The following is a 24,488-nucleotide window of genomic DNA, read 5'->3' on the forward strand; positions in this document are numbered from 1 at the left end:
TGAGGACTCTCAATTCTGAATATTTTTCATTTTTATTTGGATTTTCTTTTGCTAGATATACAGTATGTCCAATACACTGGCTGGTAATTCCAATTATATCTTAAATAATAAAAAGCCATAACTCTGTATTTTCACAATCAGCAAGGGTTATATGAATTATGAGTGGGCAACCATTCAACCACAAGAACTTGGACTTGCTACTTATACAGCGAGCCAAATTAGGTGAGAAGCGCTGCAAAAACATGCAGGCATGCCTAAAGGTATTAGGTCTATAAATTAAAAAGCTTCTTCTATGGCATTTATTTTGCTACTGTTTTGATCTGTAGTAAAATTTGTCATGGTATTTTGGGCATTCTACAATATGTATAACTTACTTTCTATCAGTGGATAATTTTGTACAGTAAAATGTCACATCTAGAATATTGTGCACTGGGTTAAAAATGAAACTGACCCCAAAAATGTTTTAAAAGCATCAAAAAATTAAACATTATGTTTCTAGGTGTTTTTACTCTATTAATTTTTTATTTAGACAGAATTATGAGGAAATCATGGCACAGCATAAACCTCACCCAATTCACCACAATAATACAGGAATACAAGCTTAAAGATAATCAATGGATCCATGGACATATAATATGAAATATACTGCTCAAAAAAATAAAAGGAACACTAAAATAACTGATCCAACTTTTAGTGTTCCCTTTATTTTTTTGAGCAGTATATATCAGATTGTAGTAAATGAGTGGGGCCTGTGTGAGTACTCCATTCTGGTATTGCCCCAAATTTTTCATTTCTGTAAGGGAAGAGAGGAGACTCATGACAGGGTACCTGAGTAGGTTTTCAAATAGATAAAGAAAAGAGACAAGGGGAAGTGAACACTGAGGTAGATGAGAAGAAGGAAAGGGAGAGTGTGAAAGGGAAGGAAAGTTGTAAGATAGCTGTTGTTTAATTTTTCCAGAGAAGTGATATGCACACCCTTGCTGTAGAAACTAGATGCCTGAAAATAGTGAAGCGATGGCCAGGGGACCACCACAATGCAGGGAGACTACGGTACACAAGATGAGGTGCAAACAAAGGGTTAATTCATTTACAGGCAAGGAATGCAGTGTTTAGGAAAATGCAGAAACAGGGGTATGCAATGAAAACAGACAATTTACAAGGATAATATTCTCTAGCTGGGCCGTCAAACAGCACGGAGCACCAATTATCACAGCTCAGTCTATTTATCCAACTGGCAAGACAACACAGTAAAGCAATGTATGATGCTACAATAACTATAACCTATCTGGCCTTTGCTAACCTGGCCACACGGCTGCCGTGTTCTATCTATTGTAGCCTATCCTTGGCCCTAGCATGTGCACAGAAGAGGTTAACATTTACAGTAGCATTGGTATCTCAGTCCATTCCCGGGGGCCTGCAGCTTTGCAAGATGGTGGGCACTTCTTCCTGGAAGCTCTCTGCAACATGGTCTTTTCCTTGTGTGCAGGTCCAGTGATGCTCCTAGAAATGGTGGATTCCCTCCTCTGGATACCTTTCTTGTCTTTTCTTCGTGGCTCCTCACGGCAACATAGGACAGCCACCTTGTTTTCCACAGAAGCGTTTACAAAGTCTTTCCTTCACAGCTCAGGCACGTGTCGTTCCTGTAGAAATCTCGGCTCTCTCCTCACACACAGAAAAGCAGCCCCTCCCCTCTCCACTTCTGGCAGAAGAGACCAAAACAGTCTTTACAGCAGGAAAGTGCAGAATGTCCCACTGCTCTAACCAAGGGGGTGCTGTCTCTTAAAGTGGCAGCTTGTCGCCACTCCCTTACAATATATCAGGTGGATATCTCACAATGATGAAGAAGTAGTAGTGCTGGCCTCAAGTATATCATTATGTCAGTAACCTTTTGGATCACTTATTGTAACTTCTTTAAGTATGGAGTTAGAATCTTGTAAGACCAAAAATTGTGGAAGAAGACACCATCTCCTTTCTACACCACTAACACGGAGTTGACATCAGAAAAGATTATATATGGCCAAGTACTATCGAGAGAAGAGATTATAGATCACCTTCTTAAAAGCTGATTGATAACTTAAATGTCAAGAGTGAAGATACGCTTCATCTGCTTTCTTGATAAAGAAAGCCCCAGGTAGAGGGTGAGGTGATTTGGTTCAGGGGGTTGAGAAGGCAGAAGAAAATGACAAAGTGTAGTTAACTGTGCATATCAACTCAAAAAAATGCCTTATCTACACTCACTGGCCACTTTATTAGGTACACCTGTCCAAATGTGTGTTAAGACTTAATTTCTAATCAGCCAATCACATGGCGGCAACTCAGTGCATTTAGGCATGTAGACATGGTCAAGACAATCTCCTGCAGTTCAAACCGAGCATCAGTATGGGGAAGAAAGGTGATTTGAGTGCCTTTGAACGTGGCATGATTGTTGGTGCCAGAAGGGCTGGTCTGAGAATTTCAGAAACTGCTGATCTACTGGGATTTTCACGCACAACCATCTCTAGGGTTTACAGAGAATGGTCCGAAAAAGAAAAAAAATCCAGTGAGCGGCAGTTCTGTGGCCGGAAATGCCATGTTGATGCCAGAGGTCAGAGGAGAATGGGCAGACTGGTTCGAGCTGATAGAAAGGCAACAGTGACTCAAATTGCCACCCGTTACAACCAAGGTAGGCAGAAGAGCATCTCTGAACGCACAGTGCGTCGAACTTTGAGGCAGATGGGCTACAGCAGCAGAAGACCACACTGGGTACCACTCCTCTCAGCTAAGAACAGGAAACTGAGGCTACAATTTGCACAAGCTCATCGAAATTGGACAGTAGAAGATTGGAAAAACGTTGCCTGGTCTGATGAGTCTCGATTTTTGCTGCGACATTCGGATGGTAGGGTCAGAATTTGGCGTAAACAACATGAAAGCATGGATCCATCCTGCCTTGTATCAACGGTTCAGGCTGGTGGTGGTGGTGTCATGGTGTGGGGAATTTTTTCTGGGCACTCTTTGGGCCCCTTGGTACCAATTGAGCATCGTTGCAACGCCACAGCCTACCTGAGTATTGTTGCTGACCATGTCCATCCCTTTATGACCACAATGTACCCAACATCTGATGGCTACTTTCAGCAGGATAATGCGCCATGTCATAAAGCTCGAATCATCTCAGATTGGTTTCTTGAACATGACAATGAGTTTACTGTACTCAAATGGCCTCCTCAGTCACCAGATCTCAATCCAATAGAGCATCTTTGGGATGTGGTGGAACGGGAGATTCGCATCAGGGATGTGCAGCCGACAAATCTGCGCCAACTGTGTGATGCCATCATGTCAATATGGTCCAAAATCTCTGAGGAATGCTTCCAGCACCTTGTTGAATCTCTGCCACGAAGAATTGAGGCAGTTCTGAAGGCAAAAGGGGGTCCAACCCCTTACTAGCATGGTGTACCTAATAAAGTGGCCAGTGAGTGTATGTTGTACTGGAGGACGTGGATAAGTTGATTTATTCTCTAATTCCTCTTAGGGCACAGGTCAGAGATAGAGGATAAGGAATCTGCCCTAGGCCATCCAGGTCTGTCCCCGAACATGGGCTACTGTATAAATCAAGAGGACAGCCAAAGCAGGTATATTGGATCATTCAAGCTAAAGGAAAACAGTAGATTCCCCAAGACTAGGTAATGTGGTTAATTGTGTATACCACTTCGTCTATATAGCAGGCACTCATGGGAATTATCATAGGAATGTTTTTGAATAGAGATGATTGAATCTTTTGAAATTCAAATGATCCAGGTTTGACAATTTTTACCATAAAAGTTGAACTTTTTTGCAACAAATTGGATTTGCAGTGAATTGCAATAATGCAAAGCCTTAAATTGCCCTGAAAAGATATGTGTAAAGGGCCTTTTACACAAAGCGAGATCGCTAGCGATATTGCTAAAGCGTCACCGATTTTGTGACGCAACAGCGATATGGCTAACGATCTCGCTACATGTGACACTTACCTCCGACCGGCCTCCCCGCTGGATATCACTGATCACGCTCCAACTTCCCAGGCCATTTCTTTCTCGTTGGCATCCTGCTGGCGCCGACTAGTGATGCAGGCGGAAGACATCATCATCGCTGCCGTCTGACAGTGAGGAGTGACCACCAAGCATCGCTGGATCGCTGCTGCATCGCTGGTGAGATCTGCCTGTTTGGCAGCTCACTAGCAACCATTTAGCGATGCACCAGCGATCCTGATCATTGTCGGGATCGCTGGTGCATCGCTAAATGTAACGGGACCCTAACACTCTGACATCTCCTAAAGGGCCTGTCACACTAAGCGATATCGCTAGCAATATCTCTATAACGTCACTGATTTGTGACATAGCAGCGATATTGCTAGCGATATTGCTATGCCTGATACTTACCTCCGACCGCTCCCCCACTGTCAGTCGCTGATCGCGCGAGAACGTCCTTGACCGTTTCTCGTCGTCAGCTTCCTGCTGGGCTTCCTGCTGTGGAGACGAGCAACGAGTGGACGCGGGCGGGAGGACGTCAGGATCGCCTCGACTGACAGGTAAGTAGCGACCCCGACCCCTGCTATGTCGCTGGTGAGATCTGCCTGTGTGGCAGCTCACTAGCGACCACTTAGTGATGCACCAGCGATCCTGACCACGTCATATCACTGGTCGGGATCGATGGTGCATCGCTAAGTGTGACAGTACCTTAAGACTGTAAACAACCTGTTTCAAGTTTTTTAACACAAACGCAGCCTTAGTAATGTCAACGTGACCTAACCATAGAAACAGATGGTAAACAATAGTCCGTTTAATAACACTGATAGATGTTTCATATTTTTTAAAATTAAAAAAAATCCAAAAATTATCCCGCTTTGTTATCTGTGATCAGACAGACCATTCTTTGCAGAACACTAACTCAACCTGATGGTGTTACTGTCAGAGGTAACACCAACCTGCTGTGACTGAATGATGTGCCATATATTTCATATCGTCATCGACTTCCTCCAAACTAATACTCTTGCTGGAGGCAAAGGATGGTAAATGTGACATGCATTTGGTCGTTCCACTGCCCAGATGGCTGGTGCAATTGGTGGCAAAGATGTTTCTTCTAGTAATTCTCACATTGTTATCCAATGTATTTTTTTTTCTTTAATTGTACCCCATCCATTGCCATTTTTTTCTTTTACCATACATTATGTATAACACTATGATTAGCTTTTCTAACAGACAATAAATATAGGTGGGCGCAAGTGTAATCGGGGAAGGAAATTGGTATTAGCTGCAAATAGGACAATACCACAATGATGTCATAACTAGAAATAATCACACCAATATTGCGCTAAAAATACCTATTTACCGAATTAAATAAAAATGTGAATATAATTTAATTAGAATATACAAATAAAAGCAAAAGCTCAATCTAAAACCAACATAAAGTGCACAGAGATTCTTGGATTTGGCAAAGTCACATACTCGGCTGAAAAGTACATAGAAGTAATGCGCAATGGTGGAGTAATTTACCTCTCATCCACTAGGTGAAGAAAGCGCTGTTACCATAAGCCATGAATGATCCTCAGGATATGTTTAACCATGCTCACGCACCGCTCGAGAAGAGGCTGTAGGGAGCGTGTGTCACCGGCTCTGACAGTGCCCCTTGTATTTCTGAGCTGCTATAAGAGTTTCTGCAAAGGAGGACCTATCCTTAGGATAAGTGGTAAATTACTCCACCATTGCGCATTGCTTCTATGTACTTTTCAGCCGAGTATGTGACTTTGCCAAGTCCAAGAATCCCTGTGCACTTTATGTTCTAATTGGACTTTTTTGGATCCATCATCTTTCGGCTTGGACTATTTTTTATAGACTTTATATCTATAGTGATGACTAATGAATTGTTGCTTTTAGATTGAGCTTTTGCATTCATTTGTGTATTCTAATTAAATTATATTCACATTTTCATTGAATTCAGTAAATTGGTATCTTTAGCGCAAATATTGGTGTGATCATTATGAATAACTTTTGACAATCTTTTTAACCCCAATAAGTCAACTATTGCCAAAAAGGACACAACAAGAAATAATAGGTAGGTAAGTACACAAACAGAGGCAAAATATGGCAGCAGGCTGCAGTATATGCGTATATGCGTGTGATCTTTAACTCTGTAAGGTAATTGTTACATTTTAGTATTAACTCTGGTTTTCCTAATTTGGCACATTTTTTAATTTAGCACTTTCCAGCACTTTTGTACCTTGGCAATTTGAACCATATTATCAATCGTGTCTTACTGCACTTTGCACTTTCAGAGATATATATATATATATATATATATATATATATATATATATATATATTTTGTAAGGTGCCAAGGGGAGAGGTACTAGAAAACAGGTATATTTCTCCCCGTTACACTTCATATGTCTCCCTGTACTGATGATGAAGCCAGTTTATTTCACTGTAATCCAGTCCTGGTTTCCTTAGTGATCAGCATGGAAAGGACTGGTAGTTCCCCTCCACTTATTCAATCCAGGTTTTTGGTTTCCTGACTGGTCCAGCTGATATAATCAGGAGGAGCTGGGATCTCTCAGTCTATCTCATCTGCTGAGCTGGGAGCTGACACAGTAAGATTACATGGACTTGTTTGCTGTTATATAGGTTTATTTTGTAGTTAGCCTGCTATTGTTAGTTAGTGGCCAGATGGCCTTAGATGTTTTATTTCATGTTTGGCATGTGTAACATTGAATAACAAGTGTGCACAATAAATATGCCGTGTCAATATTCATGTGGAACGTGCTAGTCTGCTGAAGTGACTTCATAGCCACACGCTTGTGCCAAAGCAAAGATCCCAGCTGAGCGATCTATTCCCCACAAATGGTGTTTCGAATGCGGGCACTTGTGGCTGCTGGACTGTGACTGCAGAGAAAACACTGTGTATGTCCTGGCTGAAAGCTTCTGAGCTTTTGAAGAGCCAAGAGTCCAGTAATATGGAGGAACTAGTGAAGCAGTTATTGCAAGCAAATGTGCAACAACAGCAGACTAATACTTGCTTCCAGAAGGTTCTGGAGCAGCAACAACAGATGCAGCAAGAGCAGTTGGAGGCAATAAAACAGGCCTTGGTTCGGCAACCCCGAGATGAGGGAGACCGTGCACAAAGCGCTGCTAGTGCGCAGAAAGCCGTACAGAAGACTTTGCTTAAAATGACCGCAGACAATGATGTGGAAGCATACCTCACTGTGTTTGAACGTATTGCAGAACGTGAGCACTTACCACTGGACAGATGGGCTGAGGTAGTTGCTCCATTTCTGAGCGGAGATCCACAAAAGGCCTATTACGATCTGAGTGGAGCGGATGCTATGGACTATATCAAACTCAAAGGTGAAATCCTGGCAAGGCTGGGAGTAAACACGTATGTACGCGCACAGAGGGTGCATTTATGGAATTTTGTGGAGCATCAGCCAGCCCGCTCACAAATGCATGATCTCATCCATCTAGTAAAAAAATGGCTGCAACCAGAGGCTTTGACGTCTGCACAGATGGTGGAGCGTGTTGTTCTAGACAAGTACCTGCGGTCCTTACCCGCTAAGATCCAGAGGTGGGTTGGACAGGGTGACCCAACTACCGCTGACCAGTTGGTGAATATGGTTGAACACTACAATGCTTCTGAAAGCCTACTCCAACGGACGTTAGCACCCCACTGGCTCCCCAAGAAATCACTGGAGAGTCCTGCGAAACCTACTTCATCTTCAAAAGAAGAGAATGTCACAATGAAGGGTAGCAGACCTACAAAGGACTATGGAGGTGGTACGGGCTCACATCAAGCCAGCAGACCTCGTCTGGGATCTCTATCGAGGAGACAAGGACCTATACAATGTTGGCGATGTCGCGGGCTTGGCCATGTAGCAGCTAACTGCCCAATGACTACAGAGCCAATGGACTGTAACGCTATGAGGCGTTTTTCGTTATATGTGCAGTCAGTCTGTGTGGCGGAGACCCTCATGGGAAATGAACAACATGTGTGCCACGTCGAGGTTGACGGTTATAGTGTGAATGCCGTCTTGGATTCCGGCAGTCAAGTAACTTTGGTACATGCCAGTTTGGTGGACTCTAGTGCCCTAACGAACTTAACCGTGGGCATTAGTTGCATCCATGGGGATACTAAGAACTACCCCACTGCCTGGGTTACTCTTGCCACGCCAGTAGGGACCAAAAGACATCAGGCGGCAGTCATAAAGTCTATGGGACACAGTGTAATCCTGGGGAGAGACTTTCCCTTATTTTGGGACTTGTGGAACTTCAAAAGTGGCATGAACCCTCTAGTTGAAGATGGTACTCCGGAGCTAGCCCCTGAACCATTGCAGCAAGACGACGGAGAACCCATCTCAGAGGAAGTACTAGAATCTGCGGACTCTCCTCTGGCTGTGTATGCAGGCGAGGCAGACCAGCTAGAGGATGTTTTAGAAATGCCTGATCTTGAGGTGGCCCGTGGTAAGTTCGGGACCGCTCAGCACCAGGATCCTACTGTAGCAAGGGCGTGGGAAAACATAAAGGTCTCCGAGGGAAGACCATTGTACCCAGGGGCTCAAAACGAGTTCCCACACGTGGCGGTGCAGCAGGATATGTTGTATCACATAGACAAGGTGCGAGGGGTGGTGGTAGAACAACTAGTGGTACCTAAGTCCTTTCGCCAGGTAGTTTTGGAGTTGGCACATAAACATCCCTTGGGAGGACACCTGGCGGTAGAAAAGACAAAACACCGTATTCTGCAACGTTTCTTTTGGCCGGGTCTAGTGGGAGACGTGACCCAGTACTGTCGGTCATGTCCTATGTGTCAATTGACCGCACCTATGTCACATTTTAGAAGCCCCTTAGTGCCTTTACCAATAATAGAGGTGCCCTTCGAGGGGATAGCAATGGATATAGTCGGTCCATTAGTTAAATCTGCCAGGGGTCATCAGTACATTTTGGTAGTATTGGATTACGCCACGCGTTATCCCGAAGCAGTGCCCTTGCGGAATGCCAATGCGAAATCAATTTCAAAAGAGCTGGTTAATATGTTTTCCCGCATCGGCATTCCGAAAGAGATACTTACGGATCAAGGGACCCCCTTTATGTCTCGTATACTTAAGGATTTATGTAAACTACTAAAAATCTCCCATTTGCGTACCTCAATATATCACCCTCAGACTGACTGTTTGGTGGAGCGCTTTAACAAAACCTTAAAGGGAATGTTGAAAAGGGTGGTGGATAAGGACGGGAGAGATTGGGATGCCCTACTACCATACCTCCTGTTCGCTATACGTGAGGTACCCCAATCCTCCACAGGCTTTTTACCTTTTGAGTTGGTTTATGGGCGGTGTCCTAGAGGCCTGTTAGATATTGCCAAGGAGACTTGGGAACAAGAGGTGACTCCTTATCGCAGTGTAATTGAACATATAACACTTATGCAGGACCGAATTGCAGCAGTTATGCCAATAGTTAAAGAGTGTTTAGAGCGCGCACAACATGCCCAAAGCACGGTATACAACCGAGCGGCAAAAACACGAGTCTTTCAACCCGGAGACAGGGTGTTGGTATTGGTGCTTACCGTAGAGAATAAATTTCTTGCGAAATGGCAGGGACCATACGAAGTGCTGGAACGAATAGGTGAAGTAAATTATAAGATACACCATCCAGACAAGAGAAAGCCCGAACAAGTATACCACATAAACTTGCTTAAGGCCTGGCGGGACAGGGAGAGTCTGGTGGCAGGAGCTGCCCTTGAGGATGGGCCTCGAGGGGCACCACCTTCTAAGGTAAGGGACCCCCCGGTAGCTCCGCCAGAAGTGGGTATTGCAGACACACTATCCGAAAGCCAAAAACGAGAGACCAGGGAGGTCATACAGAGGAACGCAGATATTTTCTCGGAACTTCCTGGCCGGACTCACCTAATTAAACATGACATTGTTACTGATCCACAGGCGCGGGTACGGCTAAAACCATATCGAATTCCGGAGGCTCGGAGACAAGCCATTGCCCGGGAAGTGAAGATGTTAGAGCTCGGGGTCATTGAGGAGTCCCGGAGTGATTGGGCTATCGTACTGGTGCCCAAACCCGATGGGGCTATCCGATTTTGTAACGATTTTCGGAAAGTAAATGAAGTATCAAAATTCGATGCCTACCCGATGCCAAGAGTCGATGAACTGATAGAGAGACTGGGTTCAGCCAGGTACATATCCACTATTGACTTAACAAAAGGTTATTGGCAGATTCTCACGGAATCAGCCAAAGAGAAAACTGCCTTTGTTATGCCCCAGGGATTATTCCAGTACCGAGATATGCCATTTGGGTTGCATGGTGCCGCAGCCACCTTCCAACGTCTAATGGATATTGTCCTAAAACCCCATGGCCAGTATGCATCCGCGTACTTGGACGACATCATTATCTTTAGCGATGACTGGGACACGCATTTGTCAAAAGTACAAGCCGTCTTAGACTCCCTAAAAACAGCTGGGTTGACTGCCAATCCCAAGAAATGTACGTTGGGATTGGAAGAGGCTCGCTATCTGGGATATAGCATAGGGAGAGGCGTCGTGAAGCCTAAAGCCAATAAAGTGGATGCTATTCAAAATTGGCCACGACCGGTAACCAAAAAACAGGTTGGAGCTTTTTTAGGGATCGTTGGTTATTATAGGCGGTTCATCAAACATTTTGCGACCATCACAGCCCCTCTCACAGATCTTACTAAGGGGTCGAAATCTGTCACAATAAAGTGGAACGCAGAAGCAGAGGAGGCCTTTCAGCGATTGAAAACAGTCCTCTGTGACCAACCAGTGTTGGTTGCACCAGACTTTAAACGGGAGTTTATTGTCCAAACGGACGCCTCTGGGGTGGGCCTCGGCGCGGTTTTGTCTCAATAAGTAAATGGCGAGGAATACCCAGTGGCCTATCTAAGCAGAAAGCTTACGAGAGCAGAAAAGAACTACAGTGTAGTTGAGCGGGAAGCCCTGGCTGTGAAATAGGCCCTGTGCACCTTGCAACAGGGATGATAAAGCATCCCGCGAAATGCGCGTCCAGGGTCTTCTTAGGGGATCTGTCAGCACTGTTGCTTATTTAGATGAGTAAGTGTGCCTAATCGGTTTGATTAATCCTTTTGCACTATGCACTATGCACCTTATGTTCACCCTCCCAGGGTTACTGCTTTCACCCTGGTATTATTATGTGGGTGATAGGGTCATCATTTATATAACTCTCTAGGCTTTTGGCACTAACTTCCCCATGGCAAATCTCCTAATGATTACTTGTGTGGAATCTTTCCTTGTTGTTTGTACTGTGTTGTATACATGTTCAATTTAATAATAAAATCTAAATCCAATTTTTTTTATATGTTACTGAAGTCAGCACTCCATTTTTCTTATGTAAATTTTATTTTGTAGTTAGCCTGCTATTGTTAGTTAGTGGCCAGACGGCCTTAGATGTTTTATTTCATGTTTGGCATGTGTAACATTGAATAACAAGTGTGCACAATAAATATGCCATGTCAATATTCATGTGGAACTTCCTAGTCTGCTGAAGTGACTTCATAGCCACACGCTTGTGCCAAAGCAAAGATCCCAGCTGAGCGATCTATTCCCCACAATATATATATATATATATATATATATTTCTATTTTTTTCTCACAATGAACATGGATGTACTTTTTAATCCCTTGCACTTTTGCACATGTTGATTCTTCTTTTTTACCAGAGATATACTTTTGTATTAATTTATATTGCCTTGTGAGGGTCTCTATTTGTTTTAATGCATAATTTATATGATATTTTTCTGTTCATCCTGTTGTGCATACTTTGTGTTTTTTAATTAATTTTAGGCCACTTTTGCCTTGATAGTGATAAATAAATAATAAATAATTCTATTATATACATTTCCTGTTTGGAAGTCTCTTTTTAGACTGCGTCTTGGTATTGGGTTCATCTATACACCAAGTGGTCACCACTTTTGCTTTGTTCACTATGCACCTAAAACCTAAATTGATTTTTTGAATTTATTAAAGTAGTATATCACTAATTTAATTTATTAATTTGTATAATCTATATACAGTATATACCTTTAATTTTATCATTTATTTTTGGTGTGAGTGTACTTTAGACTAATTATGTTAGGAGGTAGAGTGTGGTCTTAATGTTAAAGAAGAGAAAGACATAAGTGGCAACCTTGTAAGAGACGCCGTAAATGCAAAAACTAATTATGTCAGGGGATGAATGAACCTTCCTGAGGAACAATTCCAGTGCGATTATAATAAGTACTGGAGAGAGGGGGCAATCCTGACAAGCACCGTTACATAACTCAGTAACTTTTAACCAATTTTAACTAATATCTAGGTGAAAACTACTATAAAAAGGGGTCTTGACATCCGTTTGAAGAAGTTTACATGAAACGCGCATTGGGGTCTTACTCCCCTGCCTCTCTGTACCCCACAGGTTGTTTACTATTGCCTATTTTAATTCTGTTTAATTTTAACCCATTTGGGTTTATGCTATTGCTCTTTTCTGATATCCTTACCGTTTTCGTGAAATATGTTTATAATTCTATACTTTCCTTGCACAGGCACCTTATTTATGTTATTTGTCAATCAGTGTCTGCCTTGCGATGTACACAATGATTTTGCACCGTTACATTTTGGCTCACTCAGATAGAGAAAAGGATATAATATCACTTTATTCATCTTCTTTACATTTTTTTTTTAAGTTAATCTATTGACCTGACTGGGTGGCATAAGGGGAAGCTTATTCTGTGCTCTACTCTCTCCATTTTTTGTGTTTTTATTGTGATTGTCTTGATATAATTAATAATTTAATTTGGGTGTTCTATACTTCCTTTTTGTTTCAAATCCTCATGGTATATTTTATATCATGAATCCATGTACTTATTTTTATGGTTTTTTAAACTAATTGTTTTGAAAATTGAAAACTGTCACGATCCGAATTAGCAAGAATAAAGTGATATTTGAAGATATGGGCTACATGAATTCCCATTGATTTCAGGGGCCATGAGTAGCTTTTATGCAATGTGAACCTAGGCGTAATAAGGACCCAATGAAATAAGCTTTCTCGCTCATGGACGCCAGCCTCTCTTGGGACTCTACTGCAGTGTTTTTTAACTCTAATAGAGAAACCATGATTTGGGGAAAAATGGTGCTCAGAAACACTGCTCTACTGCATCTCTGCACTACATATGGAGACAAGCCTAATATCACAGATCATTGCTTCTTTGGGAAATAACTCTTGTAGTAGTAGAGCTTCAGTGACTTTGTCGATATCCATGGCCTGCGTCAACCACTGTTTTTTTATGCATTTTATACATATAAAATAACTTTTTTTGCTGTGGTACAGTGAGTCAATAAGCAAAGATGAACCTACAGATACTTATATGAGAGAGCAGCGAGATAGTAAGATACATACAACAAATAAATGCAGAACAGAATAATACACTTGATATTAATTTATTCAAGTATCTGTACTGTAATTTCTGAGGCTGATCATATTCTCCTCTCGGGGTTTCAAAAAGATAATAGCAAATTGAATAATGATTAATGTAGATGATATTCATAGATTTATATTATATTCTAGACCGAGCAGTTCCAAAAAAATGCTATCTCTTTTGCATTTCAATAAATATGAAGATTTTTTCCCTTGCTGAAAAAAATTGCCTATTTTCACAATCTGAACACACGCAACTACACAAAGCATATCAGAATCACAGGGGGTTTCTTAAAAAAAAGATTGGAAATGTTCCAACTACCAAAAAAGAGCAGATCGTGCAACAGGTGCTGTACTCCCAAAGCTCATGTAGAAAAAAAAGGAAATCTTCCGTCATGCAGAAGTCATGTAGAGTACTGGACATCATTTTTCATTGGCTCCAGTTCAAGGTCTCCGAAAGGCCAAGCATTGCTGGACCATATTTATACACAGCATGGGTGAATAGCAAATATAATAAGACATTTCATACAGTCTACAACTGATCTGGTGGAGAAAAATCTTAGATTTTATTTTATAGAATGCACAGTTGTACTGTGGTGATCTATGATTTATCATTTTTTGTCAAATTTTAATACTGTTACTACTGTATATATTTCAAGAAAGATTACTGTAGGGCTCTTTGTTCACAACAGAGATGTTTAAGGGAACGGTTGAAGAAGCACTCTGGGAGATAATAGGTATTGTTTTTCCTCATTTTATATGTACAGAAGATGAATAGTATTGTTGTTAATTATCTTGCCAAGTGCTTTATTAGTGATTTATTAACGCTGTTCCAATTATCCACTTGTACCATGTGATTCCAAGTCCAAGTGGATTCAAAGTCAATTTTTCTATGTACAGCAATCCTGAGATTCACATCTCTTGTAGGAGGAATGCATAAAAGGCTGACTCCTATTCCAAATATGAGCCTATACAATTTAGAATATTCAGAGCCATGTAATATAACTAAAGGGTCAGATAGAAGCTGATAAGAAAACTTGCACTACTATCTAATGTACAGTACAAATGGAAAAAAAACAACTGATGTTTCCCAGGAGTGTTTTTTAAGGAGGTTATAGGTCAAGTTTTCCTGTGGAAGTGTTAAATTTAAAGAGGACCTTTCACCAGTTTGAGCAGGTTAAAATAGTCACAACATGAAATAGTGACTGCAGAGCTAGCTAAAACAGAATTTTTTTTTTACTTCCCTTCTCCTTTGCTGAGATATTATACTGTAATGTTTAGTTATAATTTATGTAATAGTTTAACTGGACATTACCAGAGATTTGTCTCTTGGGGGAGTGTACTTCTTGACCTATATAAAGTGGACCAACCTTAAGCAGGCAGAGTCATGCAGGGGAGAAAAGAACACGCCCTCCTCCCCTCACTGAACTCTGCGGCTACTGTGTACAGGAGAATTGAGGATGAATAGTGAAAAACACTTCCAGATCTCATCAAATGGCAATAAATTTGGTAGTGAGAGTGAGAGCTGAAAGCACTGTGAAATAAAATTTGTAAGTATTTGTCTTGATACACTACTCGGCTCTGCAACATCTGTACACAGTAGCTGCAGAGAGCAGTGAGAAGAGGAGGGTGTGTTCTTTTCTCCACTGCATGAAGCTGCCTGTTTGATCAACCTCATCATGCAGGGGAATCATAGAATCATAGAATGGTAGAGTTGGAAGGGACCTCCTGGGCCATCTGGTCCAACCCCCTGCTCAAAGCAGGATTCGCTAAATCATCCCAGTCAGATGTCTGTCCAGCCTCTGTTTGAAGACTTCCATTGAAGGAGAACTCACCACTTCTCGTGGCAGCTTGTTCCACTCATTGATCACTCTAACTGTCAAAAAGTTTTTTCTAATATCTAATCTGTGTCTCCTCCCATTCAGTTTCATCCCATTGCTTCTAGTCTTTCCTTGTGCAAATGAGAATAAAGTTGATCCTTCTACAATGTGACAGCCCTTTAGATATTTGTAGACAGCTATTAAGTCTCCTCTCAGTCTTCTCTTTTGCAAACTAAACATTCCCAAATCCTGCAACCTTTCCTCATAAGACAGGGTTTGCAGACCGGTCACCATTCTGGTCGCTCTTTTCTGAACTTGCTCCAGTTTGTTGATGTCTTTTTTAAAATGTGGTGCCCAAAACTGGACACAATATTCCAGATGAGGTCTGACCAAAGAGGAGTAGAGGGAAATAATGACTTCACGTGATCTAGACTGTATGCTTCTGTTAATACATCCTAGAATTGCATTTGCCTTTTTTGCTGCTGCATCACACTGTTGACTCATATTCAGTCTGTGATCTATTAGTATACCCAAGTCTTTTTCACATGTGCTGTCACTTAGCCCTATTCCTCCCATTCTATATATGCTTTTTTCATTTTTATTGCCCAGATGTAGTACTTTGCATTTCTCCCTGTTAAAAACCATTCTGTTAGTTGCTGCCCACTTCTCCAGTTTATTTATATCTTTTTGAATCCTCTCTCTCTCTTCTCTAGTATTAGCTATCCCTCCTAGCTTTGTGTCATCAGCAAATTTAATCATTTTACCCTCAATTCCTTCATCTAAGTCGTTGATAAAGATGTTGAACAATACAGGGCCCAGGACAGAGCCCTGTGGTACCCCACTTGAGACATTCTTCCAACTGGATGTGCAGCCATTTACGACCACTCTTTGGGTCCGATCACTAAGCCAGTTATGAATCCACCTAACAGTTGCCTTGTCCATTCCATACTTAGTCATTTTTTCAATAAGGATTGTATGAGAGACTTTGTCAAATGCTTTGCTGAAGTCAAGATATACTATATCTACAGCATTTCCTTGATCCACCCAATCAGTGATACCGTCATAGAAGGAAATTAAGTTAGTTTGACATGACTTATTAGCTACAAACCCATGCTGACTCTGTTTAATCACTTCATTCTTATCCAGGTATTGACATACATGTTGTTTAATAATTTGTTCAAAGATCTTTCCTGGTATAGAAGTCAGACTCACCGGCCTATAGTTGCCTGGGTCCACCTTCTTCCCCTTTTTGAAGATAGGAACAACATTTGCTCTTCTCCAGTCATCTGGCACTTCTCCTGTTCTCCAAGAATTTTCAAAGATTATGGAGAGGGGTTAAAAAATTTCTTCTGCTATCTCCTTCAGTACTCTGGGGTGTAATTCATCTGGACCTGGAAACTTGAATTCATTTAGGTTAGCTAAGTGTTTCCTCACTATCTTTCTGTTTATAGATATCCTGGATTCTTCTACTCCCTTAATAGGACAGTGAATAACAGTTGATGTTACATTTCCTTTCTGAGAGAAAACAGATGCAAAATAGGAATTTAAAAGTTCAGCCTTCTCAACATCCTGTATTACCATTTCATCATTTTCATCTTGTAAAAATCCTATAGCATCTTTGACTTTTCTTTTACTTTTGACATATCCCCAAAATCCTTTATTATTGCTTTTGACATCTCTTGCAAGCCTCAATTCATTTTCAGCTTTAGATAATCTGATTTGTGCCCTGCAGGTTCTGCAGACAGCATTATATTCTTCTTTAGATATGCCTCCCTCTTTCCATTTTATAAACATTTTTTTCTTCCTTTTTTAGCATGTGCTTAAGTTCTGTGTTCATCCATCCTGGTTTCCTTAAATGCTTCCTATTCTTCCCTCTTTTCGGAATTGTTAACAACTGTGCTTTGAGAATTTCATTTTTCAAGATTTCCCATCCTTCCTGGACATTTTTGTCTTTAAGGATATCCAGCCATTGGATCCCTCCAATTCTCTTTCTGAATCCCTTAAAATCTGCCTTTCTGAAATCTAACCTTGACGTCTGAGTCTTCACAGGTCTTCCGCCTCTAGTTATCCGAAATTCTAAAATAGCATGGTCGCTACCTCCTAGGGTCCCAGCCACTTTTACCTCCTCAACCATTTCCTCCCTGTTTATAAGGATTAGATCCAAGGTAGCAGTTCCCCTTGTTTTCTCCCTTACCTTTTGGAAAATAAAGTTGTCAGCAAGAGAGGATAAGAATTTCCTTGACCTGTTAGTTTTGCCTGAGAGAGATTCCCAACAAATGTCTGGATAGTTGAAATCTCCCATGACAACTATGTCATATTTTTTGGAGAACTTGGCCATTTGATGCATAAAGAGTTCATCCATATCTTCAGCTTGCACAGGCGGCCTGTAGTAAATGCCTACAATGGTGTCCTTTCCATTGTTCTGTCCTTGTATTCTTACCCAAACAGTTTCCACAGAACTCCCAGTCTCTGAAGCTTCAATCTCTGTGCAGATATACGCGTTTCTAACATACAATGCGACACCCCCTCCTCGTTTATCAAGTCTGTTTCTTGCAAATAAGTTGTATCCTTCTAGTCTTGTATTCCAATCATGTGTATTGTCCCACCAAGTTTCAGTGATTCCAATGACATCATATTTCTTTTCCTGTGTTAGTAGTTCCAATTCTCCTTGTTTGTTGCCCATGCTTTGTGCATTAGTATAGAAACATTTTAGTTTGTGATTGGTTTCTCTTTCTCCAATATTTTTATTAATTAGATTCTTTCGTCTTTGTTCTTCCTTTCCACTTCTAATAGCAGAGTTCTCAATAGCATTTGTCAGGTGTATGGCTTTTTCTGGCCTTTTGCTTCCCTTCCCATGTTGTTCTAGTTTAAAGCTCTCCTAACAAGTGTAGCAAGGCGACTTCCAAATACATGTTTTCCAGTCTTCGTAAGGTGCACCCCATCTCTAGCAAGTAGTCCATCGTATAAGTAGTTCATTCCGTGATCCAGAAATCCAAATCGTTGCTGACGGCACCATCGACGTAGCCAGTTGTTCACCTGCAGAATCTTATTCCACCTCCTTGCTCCATGGCCATCCACTGGGAGGATGGAAGAGAAGACCACCTGCGCTCCCAGTTCTTTCACTTTCTTGCCTAAGTCTTCAAAGTCTCTGCAGATGGTTTCCAGGTCATTTCTTGCGGTGTCATTTGTCCCCACATGTAGTAGCAGGAATGGGTAGTCATCTGTAGGTCTGAAGAGTCCTGATATCCTGTCAGACACATCTTTAATGAAGAAGTATACGCCCCCAGAGACAAAGCTCTGGTAATGCCCTGATGAACTAAAACCTAAATTGTAACCTAAATTTTGAAGCTAATATCTATGAAATGGCACTGCACTTGTATGTTTCAGAGATGGTTATCAGGCAATGTGCCAGGGTGTGCTTACAGCTGCCTCCCATTATGTACTGAGTGGTGACCGAAGCAGCGCTGGCCGTACCTCTACGACTGAAGGAAGTGTTTTGGTGCTGTGTTGCACCCATTGTTGTTGTGGTGTTGTGTCAGTGAGGCAGTGTGGCCTGGAGTCATAGGGACTCAGTTTTGCAACACAGGTGCTGTGAGGCGCCAAGCTGTCTGCCCTGCTGGTGCAATGTCGCTGAAATGGTGGTTTATGCACCCCATCGCACCATTCTGGCTAGGGACCTACTAAGATGCTCACTGTGATGCGACAGTGGGCTTCATACAGTATGATCAAAATGTTAAACTAAGAACCTCCATGTTCATTTTGTACATTTTTGTTTAGCGGCATTAAATCAAAATAGGAATATTGAGATGTGCAGTCCATGTCTTTTACTACAGTTCTGGCGAAAGCCAGAGGCTGCCTGAAAGGAAAAACATATGTTTCCTCCTAGAAGCCACCTTTTTAGGGCGTCGGCAAAGCAGCTTTAGAATGCTATTAGCCTGCATATTAAGCCCATATCTGCAGGTTAATAGTGTTTGAGGACATGACAGGTTCTACTTAAAACAAAGATTCAAAATAAATCTCTTAAAACAGATTTGTCACTTATATGTAACCCTAGTTAGTGGCATCAAGAACAAGTCCACTATATCTATGCAGTGCCAACTTTACATGCTGTTTCACTACTATGATATTGATGACCTTTTAGCACTATGATATTGATCATCTGACACCTCCAATGATAGGCTATCAATGGCAACCAGATGTCAACAGTTGCAGGTAGTGATGAGCGAGTGTGCTCGTTATTCGAGCTTTCTGAGCATGCTTGGGTGTGCTCCTAGTATCTTTTGCGTGCTCGTAGATTATGTTTGAGTTCCCGCAGCTGCACGATTTGCGGCTGCTAGACAGCCTGAATACACTGCCTGTTTGTTAGGGAATCCCCACATGTACTCAGGCTGTCTAGCAGCAGCAAATCATGCAGCAGTGGGGACTCAAACATAATCTACGAGCACGTTCAATATACTCGGAGAACACCTTGAGCATGCTCGGAAAACTTGAGTAACGAGCACACTCGCTCATCACTTTTGCAGAGCTGAACAGCACAGCTCCATCAATTATTTAATGATCATTGCTGAGTTCTGCAGATCAACTTTTATCAGTGATCAGCTTTTGAGAATAGCTGAATGTTGGAGGTAGAGAGCATCAGAGTGCTCTATCCAGTATCGAGCAATGTGGAATATCGTGTGGTGCTCGAATGTTTGGGTTCCCATCAGAAGCTCATTTGAATTTTTTGAGCCGCGTGCCGCAGTAAGGCTAGTTTCACACTTGCTTTTTTTTGCAGCGCGTTTTTCCCGCAAAAAACGCATTGAAAAAACGCATACATAAGCATACAACTGCTGCGTTTTTTTCAAGCATTTTTATGAGCATGCATGAAAAAAACGCAGCGTTTTTAAGCGTTTGTACGCGTTTTTAGTGCGTTTTTACCGCGTTTGCATTTTTTTCCAACATTTTTAGGTGGCCCCTCACACTACCCAAACCATGACTTTACTAACCCTAACCCTAACCCTAACCCTAACCCTGACCCTAACCCTTAACCAAATCATACTTAACCCTAACCCAAACCCTAAACCCTAACTAACCCTAACCCTGACCCTAACCCTGACCCTAACCCTAACCCTAACCCTAACCCTGACCCTAACCCTTAACAAAACCATACTTAACCCTAATCCTGACCCTAACCCTGACCCTAATCCTTAACAAAACCATACTTAACCCTAACCCTGACCCTAACCCTGACCCTAACCCTAACCCTGACCCTAACCCTAACCCTGACCCTAACCCTAACCCTTAACAAAACCATACTTAACCCTAATCCTGACCCTAACCCTGACCCTAATCCTTAACAAAACCATACTTAACCCTAACCCTGACCCTAACCCTAACCCTGACCCTAACCCTGACCCTAACCCTTAACAAAACCATACTTAACCCTAATCCTGACCCTAACCCTGACCCTAACCCTTAACAAAACCATACTTAACCCTAACCCTAACCCTAACCCTGACCCCAACCCTAACCCTGACCCTAACCCTAACCCTAACCCTGACCCTAACCCTTAACAAAACCATACTTAACCCTAATCCTAACCCTGACCCTAACCCTTAACCAAACCATACTTAACCCTAACCCTGACCCAAACCCCAACCCTAACCCTGACCCTGACCCTAACCCTAACCCTAAACCCCCTTAACTAACCCTAACTCTAACCCAAACCCCTAAATTCCATGGTTAAAAAAAAAAAAAACGCATATGCAAAAAAACGCATACATGAGCATGCCAGTGCGCACATATGCGCATCCATAGGCTATAATGGCCATTTTTAGCGCAAAACGTGCGCATATGTGCGCATGCGCTTTTTTGCAGGGCCAAAAAATGCAACATGCTGCGTCTGGAAAATACCAACGCACACCCCAAAAAAACGCAGCGCATGAAAATCGCATACATGCGCTTACCAGCGCGCAGGTATGCGCACCCATGTTAAATATAGGGGAAAAAACGCATGCGCAGGTATGCGTTTTTTTCCAGCGCTAAAAAACGCAAATGTGAAACCAGCCTAAAGAAGGGGTTTTCCCCTAATGGGACCTCAGGGATGAGAGAGACCCTGTCTTCTGGAAAAAATGCTTGAGTTTTCCATTGACTTCCATTATACTTGTGACTCAAGTTGAGCACGTCCGATAGTCAGACCTGCTCGATTTGAGTACTGATCACTTGAGCATTTCAGTGTTCGATCAACCTTATAGGTCATCAATATCATAGTAGCAAAAAAAAAATGCTTTTACAATGAAATTAATATGAATGCAGCAATTTACATGAATGTTTTTACACACTGAATATGTATCGGTGTAATAGCCTGCATTATTACATTTCATCAAGTTGGCAATGGTTGGATGATATGACAGGGCCGATTCATTACATGGTTCTGTGAATTGTAAACCTCATAAGTTGAGCTATGCTCCCTTCTTTCTTGGTCTGCTCACTCCTGATATTTGGTTATATAGCTAGTACCAGGGAATGGACAGCCCCCACAACAATTAGAGCGGGGGCTACATGGGTTTGTGGCACTTAAAGTTTAAAGGATGTTAAATGAGGGTTAGTACTGTTATGCTGTTTTCCAGTTTTTGTTTTTATAGATGCCTTAATTTCTCATGAGGATCCTCATGAGCAAAACGGTAAAGGGTTAACAGTCGCTGATTGGCTGGCCTGGTCGTCTCTCAGATGTCACTTTGATTGGTGGAAAAAGTGCGGGAAGGTGAGCTATTTATACCCCACCCTCAGGGTTTCTCCTCAGTGTCTCTGAAGAGACGACTTGGCTGTCACCCGCCCACCCAACCCCTGAAGATTGCTACATTCATTGAAGGAAAGTCGTCGTGAGGCTTTTTTGAGGTGAAAATTTTAATTCTAAAATGGTCCTGAGTTCATTGGTTCTTAAATGGACTTTGATAACTTTGGTTATTTTAGTATTGATTAATTTTATATTTATTTGTTTATTTTAAAAAAGTAACCCTATTAAAGCCTCTCGGCCATTTCATGCCAGCTAAGGTTTCTAGTGCTTTTTTTTTTTTATCATCTGCTTAGTTATAAGAAATAGACAGGGCCTGCGATCCCATGCCCACTACACAGTGGAGCTGTGTTCTAGCTTCATTCATTCTTTTCACCTTAGCTGCAAACAGCTGATAGGTCGTCAATGTCAGAAGCCTAGAAAACCCCTTAAATTATAGTTGTATTCTATATTAATTTATAAAATAGTAGTCACAGATACTTCACAGCCACCATGGATATGACATTATTGAGTTGGGTTAATACATTGCATTTCAGCAAGATTTATCTATTTTTCATTGCAGATCCATGAATGAGAAGCTATGCACCCCCCAACCATCAATTCATTTCTGTCCACAAATGTGTGATAGGAATGAAATAAAGACTCCATGCCCCTGAACCCCCTTTTTACTTGTGGGGAAGCAAATCAGCAATATAAATAAAAATTCATAGGAAACCAATACATGAAAAACCAGAATGACTATACTGTATCTTGAAAATGTCATGCATAGACATGTAAATTTCGCTCTATAAGCTACAGATGCTGCACATAGACCACAAATGTTATAAGTAATAATAGAATTGCGATCCAGTAAGTGAAGCGTTACTATGACATGTACTGGCTGAATGGAATATAGAATAGTGCAGTTATAAATGTTAAAATAATCTCTGGCCTTAATGCTTAGTCTTTAAAAACTGCTTATTTTCAGGATCTAACACTTCTGCCCATTACGACTTATGTTACTATCTTTCTCACTGGACAAACTTTTCTAATGCCCAGATCTTGATCCCAAGTAAAAAGAAATATAGTGGGAATATGATAATGGGGGTAGTTGATTAAAAAGATTGTTCACTACTTTTACATTGATGACCTATCCTTAGGCTGGGGTCCAACACCAGACACCCCAGCCCATCAGCTGCTTATGGTGTTGGAGGTTGCCAATGGCCGTAAGAACTCACTTACCGAGCTGATTGGCAGAGATGCCGGGTATCAGATCCCAAATGATCAGACGTTGATAACCTATCCTAAGGATAGGCCATCAATGTAGTGGACAACCTCTTTATCTGCCCTAAACTAAGGTGAAATATGAACCATTTCTTATGATGCAAAAGGCTGAAAAGTCATAAACTGTAGTCCTGTTTCATCAAGACTGCAATGCTCATGCTGGTTTTGATGGGGGGCGATTTTGAGTCAGAGGCAGCTTAATTAATAAGAGGTGCACCCCTCTTACGGAATAAGGAGCATCAGACGTGACATGCGCCTCACCACAAATTGTACTTCACTCAGGGCCTGGAGTAAGATATTTGGTGTAAGGAACACCACAGCTCATCATGAATTAGAAAAGCTGTATTGTCACACCCTGTCCCACCCCATCTCTGCCACTTTCCGGAGAGCTGGCTAAAACTGATGTGATGCAAAAAGTTCCAAAATTTTAGCACAACTCCATGTCACGCAAAACAATTTTGGCTTTTCAAAATTGGGGTATAATCAGGACTGAATGCTTATGAAAGTAAAATCTGTCATCTGTAAGGATAGATTATAACTGTCTTATCATGGGGGCTTAAATGGCGGTACCCAACACTCTGTTCCCTTTCACTTCATGACTGCAGTGAAAAGGAGTATATATGGAACATTGGTGCAACCCTATCCAACGTATATGGGTCTGGCGGAAACAAGAAGGTGGATCTGTGACAGCCGCTATATAATAAGTAGTTGTCTTTGTGCATAATTCACTTTAAAATATAAAAGTCAAGGCAGTTCTGTTCATATTCTTTTATATATATGCCACATGAAGCCTCCATTGGATGTCATGCTGCTTTGTGGCAGGCGGGCTGTAATTGAGGCCATTTTTATCCAGACGTGGGTTTTATAAATTATAATTATAAAATATAATAACACAACTTAATCACTCTTTTCTTCAGCATACCAGTGTTATATAACAGAATACGAGTAAATAAACAGTCATTTGTGTGACTAATATCCAGCTCTTTCTGATTAGTACCCATGCCGCTTTATAAAGCCTGGCTGAGTGGGTGACTCCAGCAGAGAACCTTAGATTTTAATATTGTGCGCCTTACAAAAGCATGGACAATATAATATTTTGTAGATAAGAAAAGCCAGGGCCGTCACAGACAAATTAAACCTCTTATGAAGAATATACAAAGGGATGGCGATCTCCTGACACCCTTCCGTCTTTCCACTCTG

At 41.6% G+C, this 24,488-nt stretch overlaps 1 protein-coding gene across 1 annotated transcript in view; it reads right to left on the minus strand.

The window, feature by feature from the left end:
• Positions 1–24,488, minus strand: part of KCNAB1 (potassium voltage-gated channel subfamily A regulatory beta subunit 1) — a 330,599-nt gene that overhangs the window by 67,853 nt on the left and 238,258 nt on the right. The window lies entirely within an intron of this gene.

Source organism: Dendrobates tinctorius, unplaced genomic scaffold (genome assembly GCF_039654945.1).
Source record: "Dendrobates tinctorius isolate UK_male_01 unplaced genomic scaffold, ASM3965494v1 ptg000060l, whole genome shotgun sequence".
NCBI lineage: Eukaryota > Metazoa > Chordata > Amphibia > Anura > Dendrobatidae > Dendrobates > Dendrobates tinctorius.